Source organism: Mus caroli, unplaced genomic scaffold (genome assembly GCF_978045245.1).
Source record: "Mus caroli unplaced genomic scaffold, Mus_caroli_1 scaffold_10, whole genome shotgun sequence".
Classification (NCBI taxonomy): Eukaryota; Metazoa; Chordata; class Mammalia; order Rodentia; family Muridae; genus Mus; species Mus caroli.
Window position 1 is genome coordinate 84561889 of NW_028227265.1, and position 22620 is coordinate 84584508.

Genomic DNA, 22620 nt, shown 5'->3' on the forward strand with positions numbered 1-22620 from the left:
ACAGATGTCTCTTTACATGAAGGAGGTGGAAGAGGCTTTGGCAAAGACAGCAGCAGAATGGCAAAATTATTACTAGCGACTTCTAATTGTAATTAGATTTTCAACAACAGAAAAAAACATGGTACAGCTCTTGACTTTCTTTCACATGAAATTTGTGTGTGACATTTTGTGTGTGTGTGTTCTTTTGGGCTCAGTGGTGTCATTCAAAAAACATGCTCATGTGCCTGTAGGCGATTAAAAGACCCTAATGAGCAAGTGTGGGGTCTGTTGGCTTTGAACTTACATGTTGCATGCTCTTACCCTCAGACCCATAAATTATTCTCTGGGAGTAATCTTTAGTGAGTTGCTAGGCGATGGCCAGTTCATGTTTTCCTTTGATTATAGGGCATAACTGCTCCGTTGTCAACATGCCAAAAGGAAAAAAAAAACCACTTACTTCCAGTAAGATATTAAGATACAGACTGTTTTGAAGATACAGAGAGCCAAGAATGTGTCCGGTGTTTTGTTCTCCAATCGTTGTCCTGCATTCAACATATATGATTAGTTTTATGAAATTATCCATTTGTTTACTAATTTCTTAATATAACAGTATTACACATAGGTATGAGAAGATGGGTACCTCGCCACATAAAATAAGTGCTTATAGATATGTGTAGCTTTAGGTCAATGGAGAGGATGTGACACAAACTAAGAAATACAAGCAGGTCAAGTGAGTTAAACTAGGAATAGAGAGGAAACGTGAAAGGGAAAAGACCAGAGCTCAGTCCACTGCTTGCTGTGTGTATACTTATGAGAGACGTCATCTGGCTTTGCTCATAGTCAGGATAGTACAGTGAATGAGGTGGCAGTTGCTTCCTAGCTGGCAGACATAGAGAGAGCCACCATATATTCTTCATCAGTTTCCAGAGTCATAAGCAGGTGAGGATCAGAGGGAAGATGGGATGAGATGATGTACTCAACAGAAAGATCCCTGGCATAAAACCAAATAATACCCCCAGAGTTTGTGTCTCTAGCTGCATATGTAGCAGAAGATGGCCTAGTCAGCCACCACTGGGAAGAGAGGCCCTTTGGTATTGCAAACTTTATATGCCCCAGTACAGGGGAATGCCAGGGCCAAGAAGTGGGAGTGGGTGGGTAGGGGAGCAGGGCGGGCGGAGGGGAGGGGTATAGTGAACTTTCAGGATAACATTTGAAATTTGAAATGTATATAAAGAAAATATCTAATAATAATAAAAAAAAAGAACAGGCCAATTAAAAAAAAAAAAAAAGACAGAAGCTGCTGTTTTCCCTGAACGCAATGCCATAGTAACCAAGTATGAGGATTGATCATACATAACTTCAAATGATGGCTTCACGTGTTAAGATAAATAGCATTATATTAACCAATATAGGAAAAGTTTGAGAAATCCAAGGGAAAACTGAGAACTGTTTGCTACATCATTAGTTCTTTTCATTGCTGATTACTACTTTATTTAATAATTATAAATTTGTCATATATACGTATATATAACATGTTATATATGTATATATGTGTGTATATATACGTGTATATATATATACACATGTATATATATATACATACAATGTCACTAAATTTGGGCAGTTTTGAGTGTGTGTTCAGGGCTCTGTTTACTGCAGCTAGGATTACTATGCTATTCTGAGAGTCAAGACCAGAAAGTGTTCTTTTCCATGGGCTCAGCGTCCAGAGTGTGGTGCTTAATTAGGTGGGTGCCTTCAGGTCACTCTCTACCTGTCCTCTGTGGACTTTTCTTCTTCATTTGCACAATAAAAGTCAAACATTTGCAAGAGTTTTGACACACTCCCTTTTTTATAATCTCATAAGGCCCGTGGTGAGCTCTCATCCCCTCTCAGTTTGGCTCAAAACTGACTGACAATGTGTAAACCCTGCTACAAACCGAAGGCATCTGGATGACAGACTTGGCCCTGCCAATGAGCCCAACTCTCTGCAGATGTGGCTGCCAGATTCTATGAAGCAGCAAGTTTACCCGGAGACACTTAAGAAGAACCTGGTTTTCAGAAATTCACCTTGCCTATTGTCTGTCGGATCAAGACAATGGAGTAATGCATTATGTAATATGCAGTAATGTTAACATCACAAACCAGTGGGCAGGCTGGAGTGTTATCTAGTCCATGGAAGCAGCAGGTAGGAGCTGCAGTTCTGAATTAAGTCAAGAATAAGCCAGGAAGAATGGAATAAGCAGTCTTGCTTGTTTTTACCGAGTCTCAAATCAGCCTGTAGTGTACACTACAATGAATTATTCAATGTCACCAGGCTAGGGCATTCTGTACTAAGGCGATTTCAACAATTTTCCCCTTTCTCTGCAGCATTTGGTTATCAGTTTCGTGACATCTAGAGTAACAGTTATACGGATCAATTTCTGCAACTCCATCCCTCAACCTACTTTTTTTTGTCGTAAATAAACCAAACCAAGGCAGAGGGCTAAAGCCCCATGCTCCAAGAATGTTTGTCTTGATATCTCGGTGACAAGCTGAATTTGGCTATGACTAGCTTAGCAGAAGGTGTTAGGTTTAGCTGTAAATGAGTAGCGCTTGACAAGGTGAGACATCTTCCTTCAATTGTTGAAACGGCCCAACCACGTTCCTAATCGACGTTTGGAAACAAAGCCCTAGTAGTACTGCACATAAAGTCTCTTATCAATTATAGTTAGGTTATGCAGCAGGGGAGGTAACATCCTCAGATTCCTAAGCCTTCCCTTCTTACCTCTTATTTATAGGGATCTTAGCTAGATTCATGGCTTTACCAGGCTCCGGTTACAGTTCTCAGGTTCTATTGACCACATTTTAGCCAGTGGACCTGAGAGGTCGGAGGACATCACGCGGGCCTTTTTCAAGAGACTACATTCTTTAAAGGAAAGGTTCTGCTTGCCTATTTTTGTCCTTTTTATCTGGGTAGAATGTCAAATGTAGACTTTGTTTGGGTCTCAAGTGGGACCCAAAAGGACCAAAAGGGAAAGGGAGGGTTTTTGTTGTTGTTGTTGTTTTGTTTTGTTTTTGTTTTTGTTTTTTTTTTTTTAAAAAAAGGCAGAGCTAAAAGCATGAAGGAGGCCCTGCCAACCGTCCAGCTGCCTGCTTGCTCTGGGTCAGACATAACCGTCCCCCTCCCGGAAACGGAGCCACTGTGGTGACCTGAGCGAAAGGCTCATGAGATTAGGCCTCTTCCACCACAGAGGTCTAGAGTGGTTTAGTAGGCTCGGAGGACTTCACGAATCATCAAAAGCCTTCCTGAGGTTCCCCTCCTCTCTTTGAGATTATATAAGAGATCAATTTTGTCTAGGATGAGACTTTTTGGTGCTTCAGTTCCTTAAAAGTCACTCACGTTCCTGAAATGACCCCCAGTAACCTCACCAGCAACCCAGAAGGACTTCACTAGAACACTTTTTTTGACTTATCCTTGCCCTTTTTGTATGGAGTGAATAAGTGTTTATATCACCTAGGAAAAGTCACACAAGGCTGGTACACTAGCCCTGTACTACCGGCGTCTTTATTCACATGGTGGGCAACAAAGCTTTCTCTTGCTAGCACCTCTGTGGCTTTTAATGTCGAAAAGTAACTGAGCTTTTAGCCACAAGAAATGTATGAGCACAGATGGAGGCTAGAAAACTCTAGCACTCTTATTAAATTTATATTTATGCCTCATTATAAGGAAACCGTCCCCAGTTTTATACTGAATTTCATTTTCCTTTAAAGCAGTGGTTTTTCTGACTTTCCTAATGCTGTGACCCTTTGATATAGTTCGTTCATTTTTAACAAAATCTCAAACATTTGATTTTATCAAGAGAAGCTTGGGAGGCAGATGCTGGGGTGAGGCAGAGAAAGCACCCAGCTGAGCTTCCTCCTCAGCTGATATCCCCAAAGGAAGTTCTTCACCATGCCATCTCAGAAATCCCTAACCTCCAGGTCCCTCCCTTCTACTTCCTGTGTGTCTCTTTACCTATCCTCCTGACCCCCTCTTATTCTGTGTTTTTTTTTTTCCTATGTTCACTTCCTGTTAACTGGTTGCTTGCTCCACCTCTTGGCCTATGGTTGACTTTATTTAATCCTCCTGTTTACAGTAAACGGAAAGCTCTTGGATTAGAGGTGTGTACTAGGGCTGAGCCAACCACAACTAGAAACAGGTAAATAACCCAATCTTGGGGTTCACAGCTTGTTCAAATATCCTGCAACTCACTTCCTCATGTTGTAGAATTTTATGTTCACTGCTATTTTATAACTGTAATTTTGCTACTGTTATGAATTGTAATGTAGGGGCAGGAGAGATGGCTCAGTGGTTAAGAGTACTACTGACTGTTCTTCCTGAGGTCCTGAGTTCAATTCCCAGCAACCACAGGGTGGCTCACAATCATCTGTAATGGGATCTGATGCCCTCTTCTGGTGTGTCTGAAGACAGCTACAGTGTACTCATATACATGAATTGTAATGTAAATATCTGATACGCAGGATATCTGGTACAGGACCCCTTTGGGAGTTGCAACCCACATATTGAGAACCACTGATTTAAACTGCCATAGGCTGACTTAGACATTCTTCTGACCAGATGATCAGTTAACAGAGGTGCCGATGTAATTACTGTCTCTGCCGTGGTCCCAGGTCATACTACACTCTCTTCCTCTCCTTGCCTTATCATATCCATCCATCCATCCATCCAGACAGACAGACAGACAGACAGACAGACAAACTATACATTCCTTGAGAAGACCTAGGTCTTAATCCATTCCCTGAAGAGAAGGAGTGTGACCTTAGCCACATTGAACCAGTGCTATGAAAGTTTAGGTTCTGACCACAGCCCTGACATGGTTCCACGTGACTAGAGACACTCTAGTTTGCCTCCTGGCTTCCGGCTTCACACTGCAGTGATCCACAGGTTCCTACTTGGTAGGACTGTGGAGAAGACAGTATGAGACACGGCACAACTGTGAGCCCGAAGAGCCCGAAGGTAATCACTAGGAAAACAAAAGTCATGTTCTTCTTCCTCCTCCTTTGGAGCTGTGGTAGAGGAATGTTTGATTTGTTGTCCCTCTGAGGATAAGATCACCATGGTGAGGGGATGGGCCTTTCTCTTAACTTCCTGTAAGAACAACAGCCAGTGGCAGGGCCGGTTTTGAAGCCCAGATAGGGAAGTTTTTGGAGCAGGCAGTGGAAGTCTTACCTTTTCCTTTTGGTCATTTTCAACTAGAATTTTGACCAGATGTGCAAAACATAAGAGATTGGGAAGCAAACATAGTGGAGAAAAAGCATTTTACTTTGTTACGACCAGACAACACCCCTAGGCCATGACCTCAACAAAACAAAATGTTTTACAGTAAAGTAGAAGAAAATACCCAGATCTTCCTGTATGGCAGAAAGAAAACAGACTGTTGTTCAGAGAGGTTAAGTAAATCACTGGAGGAATTGCTCCATGCCAGACAACTGTGGCCTTCTTAGAATTACAGTCCCTTGTAATTAGGGCCTGTGTTGCTCAACTTCCAAGAGCTTCAGCAAGCTTTTCATGTGAGAAGAGTGCATTCTCCCTGCCCTGCCCCACCCCCACAAAGCTGCTTTTTTTTCTTTTTAGCAAAATGTAGGGGAAAAAAAAAGATGTGGTTTTGTTGTTCAGCTTAGTTTAGTTTTGTTTTAGATCCTGGCCCAAACAATACTTTGAACATCCAAGTCATATATACACATGAACACCATTGATATCTATGAAAGAGTTGTGGATTCTGGGAGAGATTCTACAGCAAATAACAAATTGTTCAGAACAAAACCATTCTGAACGCTGGTCACAAAGTAACAATGTTGCTGGTGCCAGATGAAGTTTCCTGACTCATCTGAAAGAAAGGAGCAGGGCTTCACGAACACATAAGCTAGCTTTCTCCCCTTTTACTTCAAACAAACACACGAAAACCTGTTTGTAATTCTTTGGATCCTAAACTTAGTTTTTAGACCTACTTAGCTATGAGAAATCACATTTCTGTTAAATTTATGTAGGCCTTGAATTTTAAAGTGGTATCATTTGGAAGACGGTTCATGCGACTCATTCGGAACGCGTTTAACACGAAGCATCTGTGTTACCTTTTGTGGGTGTTCTTAGCAGTGTGGAAAGTCTTCAGGTTTTGCCGAATAGTGTTGTTCTACAACAAATCTGTCTTTGCCTTCTGACTGGTGCTAAGAAATAAAAAGAAAGGTACCCTTGGGTGTTCTAGGACAGGATTCTGAGGAAACTTACTAAAAGTGGGATTGGACCTACCAACCGCAAAGATTCTCTTCCTCCGTCATTAAACTATCCAGAGCTGGTTCCTGTCCCTTTAAGCGGAGCACTGATGATGCTGTAAATATTGAATGGCTGCTACCTAGAATACAGTGGGTTTTTTTTAACCATTCATTTCATGTTGCTCAAACAATACCTAATATCCTCAGGAAAATTAGCTGGTTTTCTGAGGTTCTGTATAATTATAATAGCTGAAATGATGAGACTTGAGTTAATATCATCAGAGTGGAAGGAAGAAAAATATCACATTATTTCACTCATTCATTCATTCATTCATTCAAGACAAGGTCTAACAATGTGGGCCAGGCTGGTTTCTAACTCTCTGCATAACAGCCCATGACGAAACTCATGATCCTTGCCGATTCAGTCTCCTGAGTGTTGGGATTATCAGTGTGTGTCACTGTGCCCTGCTCACTGGATAAATTTTAATGAGATAGAACTTGAACGTGTGAACTGTGTAATCTTTTTCTATGAGGAGGATTCTGAGGAAACACTAAAGGGGGTAAATAGAAAGAGAAGATAAAACCAAACAAACCCAAAACCAAGGTATTAATGCAAATGCCCTCAACCAGGAGGCAGAGACTCCCATAGCTTTAAACACTCTCCTTAGCCCAATTCTGTTTCCTTAGGATAACGTCCCATGTTATCAACACACAGAACTCACGGGGCTTGAAATACAGCATGCCTTATCCATGATGTAAATATTGAAGCTCATCATATGAGAATTTCTTTTTCAGCATGTGTCTTCCTAGCGCAACTGTCTTTGTAGAGTCAAGGAAACATACATAGATCTCATAGTCATGGGGTAAGATGTTCGCTTTGCTTCACGGAAGGCCCAGGCCCTAGGTTGGAAACAGGTGAGTAGCTGCCTGACTATAAATCCACAGACCCCAGTAACACCACAGCTACTTCCCATTGCACTCTTCAATATGCCACACATAAGGCACCTAGAACTTAAATGGCCATGGTTTTCAGCATCTTCAGCATCTGCTTGCTAACGCCTGATATGCTCAGATATTCCTTCTCCATCCTGTATGTCATTCATTACAGCTGGACAGTTGGGAAGGCTCTGGGGTGTGAGCAGTTAGCTTTTCAGGTATTCGACTTGCAAGTGGATGCTTAAACATTAGAAAAGTCCCAAGTTCTTAACTTGGTATAGCTTCTCCTCTCCATTACTCAGATCTGGGCTCTTTAGACAGTGCTAAGGAGTGCTTAGGAGAGTGTCATAGCTTTACAGCTTAAGCTGTATAAATTTACTGGAATAAATTTATATATTTTACTGAATGTGGGGTATGCTCAAGCAGGGTTTAACAAGACAAAAGGAAAAACAGCTAGGTAGTCATCTGCACAGCCCCTGGGTGAAGCCAGCTATTCTTCAGGATTGACTACTTCCCAGAGTGCTGCGCTATTTGTGGGGCCAACTCTCCAAACATTGTTCGGGCAGGCCTGCGAGTGGTCAGAGGGATGGTTTGTTTTTAAGAACTCCAGTGGGTGTGTCCAGTCTGACATCTCCACTGCTGCTCTTTACTGTCCTTTATTCTATACCCCAGCAGGGTTCTTCCTAGATCCTAGCCCCCTTGAGCCAATCACCTCCATTCTTGTGACTCTTTTCTAAGGAATAAGCGTCTAGCAAATTTCCCAACGTCTCCAACTTGGTCCACACTTGCAGTTACTGGATCTCCATTTGCAACACCAGCTATTTCCACTTCTCTCCAGTTTGACCTTTTTGAAAGTTTATTATGAACTCTGTTTTGACTCCCCAAATTTAAACATATATTAATTTGTATAACCCTTTGATTTCCCCAAATTTCATACATCTTTCCTTTTTTTTTTTTTTTCTTATGCCCTACATGTTCTTTCCAGGGTCATGTAGCCTAGGCTGCCCTGAAGCTCTTAATTTGCCTGTCTCAGCCTCCTGACTGGTGAGATTATTGCCATGCATGGTTCTCACTCAGCTCCTACACACCTTTCAGGACTTCCTTCCCCATAGATCAATGACTCTTGATTTCTCTGCTCTCAGGAACATGTTTATCCAGCAAAGATAGGGTGCTTATTCCCTCCATGTCTGCCTTCTCTGTGTTTTTTGTGAGATTTGGATGTTTTCTGTCTCACCACTTATCTCTCATTGCTTCTAGTTCAGCACCTGGCATATCCCGATACGCTCAGCACATCAAGCAATCATCACATATAAGAACGTGTTGTCAGTTTATATCTTAACTACAAGCCTTTTTCTCCCCCCAAGCAATTGCTGTGAATCTTTGACTAGCTCTATAAAAAGACCTGGATCTATTTTTAAGCATTTCGCCTGTCAATGTGTACATTAAACTTCAGCCTTTGGTGGGTTCACAGTTATGAACCATGCTCGCCTGCTGGATAATCCCACAGGTAGAAGCACAGAGCATTGGCCTGCAGGTGTTCGACTTTGTAATTGTTGCCAGTGGTGATGGATAAAGCCACTCATCCAAATGGATGGGGAGGCTTCACGCCCCCAGAAGCTGTAAGTGGTTTTCTAGCACCTCCAGTTGGAACTCTATGGCAGGTATACATGTATGTCCTCCGAGAGAGCATCTCCCTAATATCTCCAAAAGGGGGAGGGAGATTCTAGCAGAACATCCTTTAGCAAGGTAATCCCTCAAGTCTCTATTTTCTTCATGTTTAACTTTGGAATAACAGCTCTGGTAAAAGCCCTAAGAAGATGCTAATGGAGCTGTTAACTCTGTGCTTGCTCACAGGCATGGACCACAAATATTAGTAGTGATTGCTGCTGAACATGGAGTACTTCCCACTGCTGCTGTTGCTTTCAGGATTATGGTTCGTAACATTCTATTTTATCATAATAATCATTGGGCTGCCTTTTCCCTCTCCCCTTAGCCCCCTTTTTGCATCTTCCCCTCCCTCCCAAGACTATAGTTCCAGGCAAGTTTTCAGGATGCTATCCTTTATTTCCTTCACATTGGGGTCTTCAGAATGTTTCCTGCCTTTTGAAGATCAGAGTTTAACCTTCATCAGCATCTGAACAGCATATGAGTGCAGACCATATGCTAAACATTGCCTTGGGTCATCTTAACTCCAGTAAGTCCCTGTTGAGGAGCACGTGACTGGTTGACCAACTGATATGATTGGCTTGGGTTCTTGTGAGTTTTCCCCTCATTGAGATTCTTCCTAATGGTTCTTAAAAGTGAAGGCTCAATGCCCTGGTGTAGGAGAATGCCAGGGCAGGGTGGCGGGAATGGATGGGTGGGGGAGTACCCTCATAGAAGCAGGGGGAGAGGGGATGAGATAGGAGGCTTCCAGAGGGAAAACTAGGAAAGGGGAAAACATATGAAATGGAAATAAAGAAAATATCCGATTAAAAAAGATATTTTCAATCAATGATCCAAAAAAAAAATACACATTATTAGAAGTACGTTGTGAAGTAGTCCTGAATGCCTTCCTTCCCATACAATGTAATAGCTCCTTGCCTGGAGGCAGAGATTGACTTCATTTCAACATGATGCATTAAATAAACGTGTTTTCACTATGAGGCAGCCTTGGCTTGTATCACCTCATCTGGCCTTACTTCATGGTGTACATGGTTTCTCAGGGGCAGAGGCCATATTTTATTTAGATTTTTGTTACTATGTATCTTATATATTTACTACTGAAGGAATAGAGTATTATAACTTGACTTTAAATTTAAGATTGCTCAACGTTTTCATGGGCCCCCTTTTAGAAGCTTCATGTTCCATAGATATATAATGTATAGAGTTTGCTTGATAGGAACTTTGTCGGGTTGCATTGGAGTAGTATGTGCAGCTTTGAAAACCACACTTAAGGTGTCATAAATACACACACATGCACATGCACACACACGCACATACGTGCACATACACGTACACACACACATGCACATACACACATACACACATGCACACACACACGCACACACGCACATGCACACACGCACACACACACATGCACGTACACACACATACACATACACATACACACACACATGCACACATACACATACACACACACACACACACATATACATACACATTTGATGGAACTTTAATGTATAATGAGATGGATGCTTATTTTCTTGTTTTTTTAAAATACTTCTCTTTGTAAGTATTAATATATTAAAACCTTATGAAAAGAGACACAGGAAAAAAATAGAGTGACATAAATATAGTATGAGAGCCTGGCCCTGGACCAGGACTGCAGAAATAGATGGGAGAGAAATGGATCTGGGAGGAGAGTCCGTTTTTAGGACATTCGAGCACGCATCTTTAAATATGAGACACATTTCTGGAAAGAACATCAAGTCCTGAGGGTTCAGTGTTCAGTTGCCTTCTTTTAAACTTGCTGTGGCTTTTACAGAGAGTCACAAAAGTGTGAAGGGAGAGGAAACCTGAAAGCATGGGGACAGATTAGGAATCCCTAATAGATTATCTCCACAGAGGCCAGGGCATGGAAATAGTCCACACAGGCGCATCCCTTCTCACTGCTTGACTCCGTTTCCATGGTTACCCAGTGAGTCACTTCAGGCAGCACTGTTGTGATCAAAGTAGCTTCAGCAAAATATGTTCTTATCCTTTCTGAAAAGTGGGTAGAATATCAAGGAAAGACCACCTTTTATGCTGATGTCCTCTTGTTTATATAGCCATGACGGCTAGCCAAATCAATGCAGTGTCAACAGACTTTGGTAATGTCTCCTCATAGTGGTAAAAATACATAGAAGTAAACATTAGAACAATTTAGCAAATCTGCTGGTGTTTTTGGTACTTCTGTGTAGGGAATTTATAGTGAGCGGTTTACTTGGATAGGTCAATGCTTTTTTATTTTTAAATTAATGGAATCTTAGCAGTTTTGTTGTCAAATTCCCAAACTAGACCTTTTATCAGATCATTGGGTTGCATGATGAATAAAGAAATGTTTGAAGAGATTAAGTCCAACAAGTTCTTTCAACAAGACTGTCTTCATTAGGAAGCAAACTGTTCACTGAGGTAATTTGTTCATGACAATACAACAAACATGGTTTCCCAAAATGCCCCCTGGCTTGCTTATTTTATGATCAAAAATTTATGTTTATCCCACATTTTAATGTAAAGCAAGATGAATAGCTGGTTCAGAAGAAATAACTAAATCCCAGAAAACACACCTTGATCACCATTGTGAATTACTGGCTAATGTTTGTCTGAGAATATGCTCAGGGTAGACTTGCTACTTTCCCTAATGACTAAGTCTAGGGAATATGATTGACTTAGATATTAACTTGTCTTTGTAATGTGGCCTTATGCTTACAATTTACATGCATAACATAATTATTTGGCCTTTAGTACATTCAGATGAAATAACTTCTGAAGAGATTACTGGGCTGTTCAATAATTAAAAAAAAAATCTGTCTTTGCATCTATGCAGGTTGAATGAGGGTGGCATCAAGGTTCTGTCTTCTGTTACAAAGATCCAAGGTTTTATAGACGCTTATGGTGGCTGTGATTCCCATTGGTTGGGGTCTGCATTTGTTGAGGGGAACTGACCTCAGTGTCCCTTGGTTTCTACCTTTGTCTTTACCTCTCACTCAGATAGGAGCTTAGCTTGTCAAAAGAAAACCAAACTAATAAATAACCTGACTCCCCGGTCAAAGTGTTTGTGGATGGGAATGTCTTGAGAATATTCTGCTAGGTCAGCATACACTATTGTGCTCGACACCGGAAACCTCAGCGGATCTATGTGTGCACGGAGAAACATTTCTTACAGTCTCAACCACGGACATCAAGGGTTGGGAAGATTAGTTTTTGGTCAAAGAGCCACACCCTGGCTAAATCTGGTTGACCAAATGTCTCCTTTATTCACCAAATCCTTACAAACTGAAGCACAGCATAACACAAGTTATTTCAACCAGAGAGCCTTTCCTAATCCTAAACTCACTCATGGTGACTCTAAGCTCAGGAAAAAGGTAAATTAAGATGGCGGCATTCCCCGGGCTCTTATGAGACCTCCCAGGTGTCTTAACCAGTCAATCAAGTAGTCCATTAAGTCACACTGCTTTGATGCTTTGGAAAAAGAAAGACCAGAAACAAATCCCAGCAGTATGTCTACCTGGCCTGGGCTGAAGTCCATATGATGACCAGGTCCCTCTCCAGCATTGATCAGTGTTAGTCACTGACCTCACCAGTGCTTTCTCGGGGAAGACGTCACCCAAGACACAGAGTCAGGCTTCCCACGTTTCCTACCTCCGATGTAAAATAAGACCAATAAGACAGAATACTTAACTTGCTTCTGGTTGCTGTGAGGGTTAGATGACACGTGTAGAGCATTTACCACAGATAATAGAGTGTGGGCAGACACCATGACTGAAAGCTGGACTCCTAACACTCAGGGATGGGAGAAGATTGTATTAAGTTTGAGACCATTCTGAGCTGAAGAACCAACTAACAAAAGACAAGCAAACAAAAACATGCCTCAAACCAAACAAAAACCCTTAAAATAAGGGGCTGGGAATAGCCTGGTCTGAAAAGCACCTGATGTGAAAGCATGAAGAACTGAGGTGAGGTCCCCAGCAAGTAAGAACACCAGGAGTGATGGTAGGTGCTATCATCCCAGTGCCAGAGAGGTGGAGACGGCAGGTAAAGCTCTGTGCCTTATATACTGGTCAGTCAGTCTAACCTAATTGGTGAGATCCAGGCCAACAACAAATACTGTCTCAAAGGAGGTGAACAGTATTTGTGGGAATGGCACTCTGGCTTAATCTCTGGACTTTACGTGCACACATGGGTGTGTGTGGATATATATATATATATATATATATATATATATATATATATATATATATATATATATATAGAGAGAGAGAGAGAGAGAGAGAGAGAACGCTATAGAAACTGTTTCTTATTTTCCTTTCTTCTATTTTCTTATCTGGTAAAGCATGTCTTCCCAGTATTGAGCAAATAAAACTTTGTTCAGGGAACATATACTTTAAAACTGTTACGTTGGAGAGATGACTCAGAAGTTAAAAGCACTGGCTGCTCTTCTGGGGGTCCTGAGTTCAATTCCCAGCAACCACATGGTGGCTCAAAACTATCTATGATGGGATCTGATGTCCTCTTCCAGCATGCAGGAATACATGCAGATAGAACACTCACATACATAAAATAAATAAATAAATCTTTTTTTTTTAATAGTATAGAACAGAGTTTATTCAGGGCATGGGGAGGGGAGTTAAGAGAGTAGTAGAGGCAGAGAAAGGCAGAGAGAAGGTGAGAGTAGAGAAGCGGAGGCCGGCCATGACCATGTGGAGGGGGTGGGGAGGGAAAGGGGAAAAAGGGGGAACAAGTGGCATGAGGCAAGAGAGAGGCGAGAGTGTAAGAGAATAAATAAATCTTTAAGTATATAGAGTCAACAAAGAGAGAGAACCTGGGACGAGTGTTATCTGTGTATAATCATAGTTATACCAAGGCAGAAGAATTTCAAGTTCAAAGTCTGGTCAGGGTGAAGAGGGAGCTCAAGGCCAGCCTGGGCAAATTATGGAGGCCCTGTCTTGAACTAAAAAAAAAAAAGTGGGGGAAAAAATCTGAGGACTTTATTTGCTGGTAGAGAGCTCACCTAGCATGAGCAGGACCCGAAGTTTGAGCTCCAGTGTGGTGATACAGGGTTGGGTAGGTGTAGCCTTCTCTTTGCCTTTCTATTCATTTCTCCCTAAGAAAAGCTCCCCTCATACACAGCACTCCGTTGTGTGGTCTATCACGGTATTTCCATCTGAAATTTTCCCCACATTCCATTTCCTCAATAAGTAAAGAGCAGGGTGTCCCTCATCTGCCCTGAGTTGGTTTAGACCAGCCCTCTCCATCCTGACCAATGATGGTCACAGTTCTGCCGCTTTGGGAGCCTGGGTCTCAGAGCCCAGTTCTTGTCTCTGGTCTGTGAGCACAGGGAGTGGGCAGATCTTCAGTTTCCTGGGAGAGGGCTTTAGGACTTTCTCACTTGCCTTGCCTTATTCTGATGAGCCATTCACACTCCAGATGGTTCTGTTCAGTTTTAGACTGATAACAATCTACTGTGGTGGTGGTGATGGTGATGGTGATGGTGGTGGTGGTGGTGGTGGTGGTGGTGGCGGGGATGGTCGGGCGCAGGGCACCGGTATTTCATGTACAGTAGGACTTACATAATTTCTTTTTGGGGGGAACTCAGAGAAATATAGAATACTCAATGTTAAGAATTTCAATGTTTAACATTAGAAAATATCTAGTTTTCAGTATTTTACCCTGGGGGGTGTTACAATCTATATATTTAATTTCCTCTGTAGCTAATGGAATTTTGTTATCAAAGAATACTTTCATGCTATGGAAAAATAGTAAAACATTGGGTTGGAAGTCTAATATACAAGCTAATATTGAGAATATAATTTGAATTTTTAAAACATCAACATTAATTTTATCAAAAGAAAAAGTATCCCCAAATACACATTTTGTCACCCAGATGGTGAGCTGCAATTTTTCAAGTATTTATTTCCTTCACATTCAGATTATATTAAAGAAGAGCTCTTTTTTTTGGTGTCATTCACTAGATAGAGCCCTGAATTGGCAGAGTGGAAACTTCTCTGTGAGGATGCGGACCCACCACTGTCACTTAAAAGTCTTAAGTCATCTTCCTTTTATCTGTTTGTAAATATCCACTCAAATAGACACTTAATGGTTTGGCCTTTACATGTTTCCCAAGGGCATATCAGATAAAAAGTTGGTCAGCATCCTATGGTACTACTGAGAAATGGAAGAAGAGGTTGAAAAGATGAGCCAAGTAGGAGGAAGTGAGGTCATGGGGGTGGGGTGGAATGGGGTGGCCTCAGACAGGACACTGGGACACAAAGCTCCCCCCACTTGTTTTACCCTGCTTCTAGGCCCCTGTGATGTAAACAGACTTCCTCCACTGCATGTTTCGATACCCTGATGTTCAGCTGCAACTGAACATTTGACAGGGCAAGTGGCCACAGACTAAAACTGATCCTTGTAAGTTGATTAGATCAGATATTTTGTCATAACGATGGCAATCTGACTAACAACGATGCCATCAGGATGTCAGAGAAAACGTATTAAGTCATATGCTTCAGTAGCACTTGCTATTTTGAAAAATAAGAGCAGCATTTGCATGCAGAAAGTTGTTAGAGAATACCAGTAACTCAGTTATTTCTGTCACTAACAAGACAACCTTCAGAAAGTGACTAAAATGTCATTCTAGTCCTTCTGAGTCTAAAATGTCAGAGAACTCTTGTGTGACTGCTCCAGCCATTGGCATAGGATCCTGGTTGCAGCAGTTGCTATACACTGGGTATCTCAGGACTAGAAAATTGAAAAAGCTCAACTTTACCCTACCTTAGAGATAATGGGATTGCATAGATCTGGGCTTTACTTACACACATCACTGCTTGTGTAGCTGGGCAGCAAGTCCTAGCCTTCTTGTCTCTCAGTAAACAGGAAGGATGGAGATGGGACTAGCGAGAGAAAGTTAGGTCATTGGAGCTGTGCCTTTGGAGGGGATGGTGGGATGTTAACTATCATGGATCTGAGAAGAGATTCCTTCCTGTCCCAGCTCAAAATTCTACCCAATTTTATTCTTCCTGACACAATGATATGGTAATGTAAAGACAATCAGTGGATATATTTATACTGAACATTCCTATGGAGACCACTAAATCGGTCAATCTTCTTCTATTATGACAAAGGCAACTTACGGTCCTATCTGTTTTGTAGGGATTTCTTGTGGCCAAGTGACCACACACTGAAAAGGGCTTAGAGTTTGGAAAACTCAAATGGTTAATTTAAAAATCCCCCTTTCAATAATGTTCAGGGTTTGCTTGAGTACACAGTGTCAATCCTGACAACTCCAGTAGAGACTCTCGGCCTGCACACTGGAAATAGAGGAAGAATTGGAACTCAGGACAGACTATTCCTCCAAGTGGAAAACATGTCAGATGGTTAATGCCGATGAGGAATGTCAGTGGGCTCTAAAACAGCATAAGGCAAAACAACCACCTCACTAATCACTTCCTATCCTATCGACTTAGAAAATATTTATAAAATACACTTTCAGTGTCATGCCTAATTAAGCCTCTTGGTATTCATTTTTCAGTGAGATGCTCTTTGTCATTATACTAAAAACTGTTACAATAAGACTAGGAAGAACTGTCTGTCTGTCACCTACCAATATCTGTAAGCCCATCTATCTATCCATCCACCCATCTCTCTCTCTCTCTCTCTCTCTCTCTCCCTTCCTCCCTCCCTCCCTCTCTCTTTCTCTCTCTTTCTGTGTCTACCATCAATTTATCATCTACTTACCTGTCTGTCTCTGCATCTGCCCACCCACCCACTCAACCACCCATCCATATTTTTTGCTTCAGGAAGACTAGCACACAGACTAGTATTGGTTATACTACTGGCAAACAAATCCCACAAACTTATAACTGTGCCCCGATGGGTGACCTTCCTTTAAAAGCATGTACATGTAAAAACCATGATTTACAATGGAGGAGGTAAAATTTTTCCTATACAAAATAAACCATCAGCAAAGATGGAAAAATTCAGTGGAGACCAATGACCTTCTAAATTGTTTTCATGACAGCAAAAAATTCCAGGGCATTTCCTTGCTCTCCAAAGTCAAGGCAATCAAAGAACATGTTAGGATGTAGAAAACTCCATCCTGTTAGAGGATTATCTCGGATACAGTGTGTGAATAGGAATGGCACTGAAGTATGACAGAAATAATTAAAAACAAAGGGACCAATTACAAGGAGATTCATAGCACCTAGGAAAAAGTGACGTAGGGTGATGTTTTTATGTTCTTTAGGAGTTCAAGTGTTGTCTGAGAACCAAAGTACCTGGGTGATACTGAGGGACTATTATTCCACTACTCTCCTGTATTCTAGCTCTGCTTACAAATAACTTGGAACAGATGCCCAAGTTTTTTCCCTAGATCCTACAGAGTGGATTAGCTGTCTGGGTGTGGAAGAAAGTGAATGTTGAGATTGGGAGGTGATGGTTGAGATTGGGAAGCTTTGAACTTGCAGTAGATATTTTGAAGCTGTTTTCTGCTTGGTGAGACTCCATGTCTAACAGTCACTATGGTTGGATGAGTTGTGTTTTCCCAGAAACTATGCTGAAGTCAGCATTCATAGCCCTCAGTATCCATGAAGGTGGCCTTGGTTAGAAGTAGCATCCTTATAGATGCAAAGTTAACTGAGTAGGGCACCTAAATGCAATGACTATTATCAAGGGGGATGAGGGCAAGAAAGACATTGAGGTTGATGTGGAGACAGTCATGAAGACTTGTGTGATCACAGAGGCAGAGACTATGATCTTGTCACCACAGTCCTGGGACGCCAAGAATTGCTAGAAGTCACTAGAGCCTTAGAAGAAGCAAAGAAGGAATTTTCCCTAAAACAGTCTCAGAGGCAACATAGCCCTCTTAACTCCTTAATGTTATTGTTCTAGACTTGGAAATTGGGAGATAACAGAGTTACCAGATTATTGTACTTTGTTTCAATGATCTTAGAAAGCTAATATCTGGCTGAAGTATAGACTCTTGAGTCTTCTGTCAATTAGCAACCCAAGGACTCAACTCTGATTTAACCCAAGGGGATATGAAAATTAAGGAACTCAACACTGGGTGTGTGTATATGAAGGTGAATTTGTGAATATTACTCAGTGGTATATTATATAAGCAATTTCAGAAGAAGAGAGAGAGGAAGCCAGGTAGCTAGCAAGCAAGCAAGATGACCCTAATAGCAAGAAGCATGGGGTAGTGACACTCCAAAGAAATGAGGTCTCTGCCCATTTTCAATTCTGGATCCCATTGAGGCAAAGATTGAAAAACCATGAAATTGTATTAGAAGCTCTTTGGAGGGCTTCAAAGTGTTGACTCTAAGTGTCTATATGGTAAAAAAAAAAAAAAGTGTATTCTACCTACTGAGAAGTTATAGGTAGTCAGGCACTGTCATTAACAAGCAGAGAGTATCATGGAATGGTTGCACGAACAAGTAGCGAGAACAAAAGATGTTTTAACATTGAAAATAACCCACAGAGTTTTATAACATCACCACTGAAATATGTCTCAGTAAACTCTGAACATTAAAATGTTATATAATACCATATACATAGTGAATACTGGTGCATATTCTCCAAATTTCCAACAATTTAAAAGTACATCAGATCATTAATGATATGAAGAAAACATTTTTGGAATTATGAACCAAATTAAATTAAATTAAAAACCTCATGACTCTTTCCTGAGGGAGACTTCTTAGAGGTGAAAGGTGATGCGGTCACTAGCAAGGGAGAAGTTTGTGACATGATCTTGATGTTTGAGTCCCACCTGAGTGTGGGGACCAGTGCAGCTCAGGCCTGGCTAACATCAGACACATCTCAGAAGTCACCTAAATCTATACAGGCGGTCTCTTCTTTACCTTATATATGTTCACAATTATTCACTAGATGTTCAAAGTGTTTGAGTCTTTCCTTAATATGGAGTCTTGTTAGACCAGCTACTGTGTGAGTAAGCTCTTTAACTAAAGAAGTTATGTTTTAAAGTTAAAAAAAAAATCAAAAAGGGCTAGAGAGGAGAATGTTTGGCTTTGGGTTATAACATTTGCAGAATTGAGCAATGGGGAGAAAGTTTAAAACTGATGATGTTGAAAAAGGCCCGAGAGGTGGATTCTGTTTGTTTGTTTGTTTGCTTGTTTTTGTTTATTTGGTTATTTTGTTTTGGGGGATTTTTGTTTTTATGTTTTTCTTTTCCTTTTTAGTTTTGGTTTTGGCTTTGGTTTTAGTTTTGTTGTTGAGATGCATGCCCCACTCCACACTGTGGAAAAGGGTGGCCAAGGCAAGCACATGACTGGACTATCTCCATGTTCTATTTGAGTGGAAGATAGGTCAAGCTGTTCATGTCCTCTAAAGTTGGTAGGGAAGAATCAAGCAGTTACAATGTGTATTGTATTTTCTAACAGTTTGCAATGACAAACATGGATTAAGGTCAGAAGGAAGTTAGTACTAGATATTCAAATGGCTTGTCAGTGAAAGAAGTCACATTATTTGAAGTCGATCTCTAACTGGCCATGTTATTTCATAAATATCGCCCCATCTGTAATTGACAACTTTGCACTGTCCCAAGTGGGCAGGAAGCTGGGTCTGGGCATGCCTGATGACGGGGATAATTTTCTTCTGGCTGGCATCTCTATGAGAATGAAAACACTTTTAGGACAAGGGTAGAATGAAGTTACTCTTTCATTGTTTTTACAACCCACTCAAGAGATTTCATCGTGTGTGCTTGGGAGGTGAGTTGGTGGCAGAGTACACGTGAGTTGGGTAGCGTGCCCAAGGTCCTCAGTTCCACCCCTAGCATCCCTAAGTAAACAAACACAATCACTAAGCAAAAAGAAAGTTCTCTTGAGATTCTGTCCTTCCCTCCCTTCCTCTGCAGTCCCCTAGGGATTTTTTTCTGAATCAGCTTAAAAACAGTTATCTGTGCAAAATCTCAAGGTAGTAGTCCTTCTTCTGGGAATTACAGCAGTAGAGGTCAAGGAGAGATCAAGGCGGGTGTATATCCTTTTCTCCATTGTCTTATCTCCTTAACTTCACTGCAGTATCTTTTTACTAATGTACATGCATTAAACTTCTTCCCAGTACCGTAAGCCCAGGCCACCAAGGTTTCCCATGAGAGCAGCATACCTTCTGAAGAAATGCACCCAGATCAGAATGGTATATGAGTCTGTCCTATTCTGGCTCTAGAAGAGAAATGTTATAATGAATAGGTGGGTGGGATCTGCTTGTCAACCACACAGTCACCAAAATAGCAGTGAGATATAACCAAGCTAAGCCTAACTTTATCAGGGTATCTTTTGTTCATTACAAAGCTTTGATGTTCACTTCCCCAAAAGATGAAAAAAATGTTGAGAGAAAATTGTGCGAACGCATTTGTTATTGTGAATCCATTACATACCACAGCTAGTCTGTACAGATTTATAGCTATCTGAAGTTAGTAAACTCAGTCTGTTTTACTCTGGATCACATCAGATGATCATGAAGTGAGCAGTGTTGATTGTCTTAGACCCTGCCATGTTTTCCTGATTCATTTCCTTTCTTCTTGATCCTTATTTAATACATTTTTCCTCACAAGGATTGATGTGACCACTGCTCAGCGTTTAATAAAATGGAACCATGGGGCGTGGTAGCAAGGACTATGCTGCTCATACACTCCACACTCCAGACCTGCACCCCAGACTGAGCTTTTCTAGTCCATCCTAGACATGTGTAGACTAGGGCAGGAGAGGAGAGAAATACAGAGCCAGAAGAGAGAGGCAATCCCACAGAGCTTGCCCTGCGGACCCCACCGGGCACTTTCACACCTCTCCACTCCTAAGAGCTAAAGTGTAACTTCTTGTTCCCTATCATTAGAAATGCATTTCCTTTATTACTATACATTTGCTTACTGAAAATCATCTTTTAGGGCTGGTTGAGTCTCTGCAATATATAAGAGTGCAGTGCAGTAGCTCATCTAACTGTATAAGGCTCTCCGAGATGTACTGACAGGGGCAGAACAGTCTCTCCTTTCAGGTAAATCATAAAGTATTTTAAGCAAGTGTCTTGGTTTTTAAAACTACAATGTTTACTCCTGCAGTAGAAATTTAAGATAAAGGAGGGACCTATGGTTATGGGAAGTGCTGTGTATACATTGGAGCCAGGGGAAACTTCTCTGTGGTCTTCCACTCTCGATGTCAGCCTGTTTTAAGGGATGGCTTGATTCCACAGTGACAAGTCGTGTGTGATTCTGTAGGTAGATATTCTTATAACAGCAGTCCATCATTTTGACATTCTAGGATGCTTGCATCAGATGATTCACTGTAAATTATTTCTCCCTTCTGGGAGGAATACTATTTGTAGATAGCTGTGAATTGAGAAAAAAGCATTTCTTTCCTAAAGAGAACCACTCTGATGAGGAGAAAGGGCAAACAACACAGGCAGGCACGCAGTTGCTGCCCTGCCCCAAGTCCCCTCCAGTCTTCAGTTTAAACTCTCTGTTTGCAAATAGCACTGGGTGATTAATCCCGCTGAGACTGCATTTGCTTCTAAGTTAGATGTTTGTAAATCCCTACACTACCCCCTGAAACATTTGACCCTATGTATGTCTGTGGGTGAATATGTGCATGTGTGTGCCTTTAACGTAGAATAGTCACAAACTGTCTACTAACATATATCTAAAATTCTGCACCTACACCTTGATGAAATTCAACTCATTTAACAGTAATGGCTAATAGACAATCCTGGAAAATGTTTAGGCTTTAGTATTTTAGCACAATTTTAGTGTTGCTGAGTTCACCATAAGACAATCACGGTATCCGTGCAGTGAGCACTTACTGAAATTGCTGTCATAAAGCTCTTTCCCAAGTTGCTCACGTTAAACCAGGTTATGCTTCCAATAGCAGACATGATGGGGCCCACCATTGCCTTTGCCGCATTTACAAATTGGAAATAGAGTCACAGCCAGGTGCCATGTCTCCCCATTTTACAAATTAGAAGAAGATCCCTGGCCAGGGCCAAGTTACTCAGGCCTCAGTAGTGGGACGGATCTCCTGCACACCAGCCTGGCTCTGAACTCAGCACTCAGATAGGCAGCCATTGCCACTGCCATGAAAGGGACCTGCTGTCATAGTCTTAAGTGGTTTTTGTAAACATTGCTTCTTGAGAGCTTGACTATAGAGTCAGCAAAGACTCAATTACTCTATATTTTGAAATGTTCTCAAAAATCTGACTGATCCTGAAGATGTACAAGTCTAGTCTTTTATTAAATAGCAATAAGGCGTGCTTGCACCTAAGGCAGCCATACAGGTGAGAAATGGGTCGTTCCTGTTATGTGAGTCTTGAGAGCATTACAGAAGCTGATCGTGAGAGTCTGGGTAGTTGTATGTTCCCCAGGCAAGGCGAGGTAAGAGAAGAGCTGTGCAGGGGAGGTTAAGGAAGGGTTAAAATCAATGCCATCCACCATGCTAATGATCCCATTATAGTTTCATACCCACAACAGTACAGAATTGAGAATCCAGGAAATACCCTTTCTAAATGAGGCAAATGCTCACTAACTCTCTGTAGTTAACTACAGGTATATGGAGGATACCATCCCTATCACTTTCTACAGTTATTCTTAGAGGTCGTTAGCCTAACGCCACCCTAACACACCCTCCTGATAGCAAGAGGCCTGTCCCTTCTGGACTACACTTAAGGCTAACTTATTTATGCTTGCTACTTATTTTCTGCAAATCCACTGGGGTGTCAGAAGATATCACCTCAATAACATCTCATCTTCAGCAC

General features: G+C 41.4%; 1 protein-coding gene across 22 annotated transcripts in view; it reads right to left on the reverse strand.

Annotated features, from left to right (window-relative positions):
- Positions 1 to 22620, reverse strand: part of Sorbs2 (sorbin and SH3 domain containing 2) — a 136463-nt gene that overhangs the window by 110258 nt on the left and 3585 nt on the right. For 7 of the 22 annotated variants that reach the window (XM_085843994.1, XM_085843980.1, XM_085843977.1 and 4 more), the window contains one exon: positions 19987 to 20042. The gene's annotated coding sequence lies outside the window, so the exon portion shown is untranslated. Of the gene's footprint in view, positions 1 to 19986; positions 20043 to 22620 lie in introns of those variants that run through there. The other 15 variants (XM_085843983.1, XM_085843984.1, XM_085843981.1 and 12 more) reach the window with 8 other exon arrangements.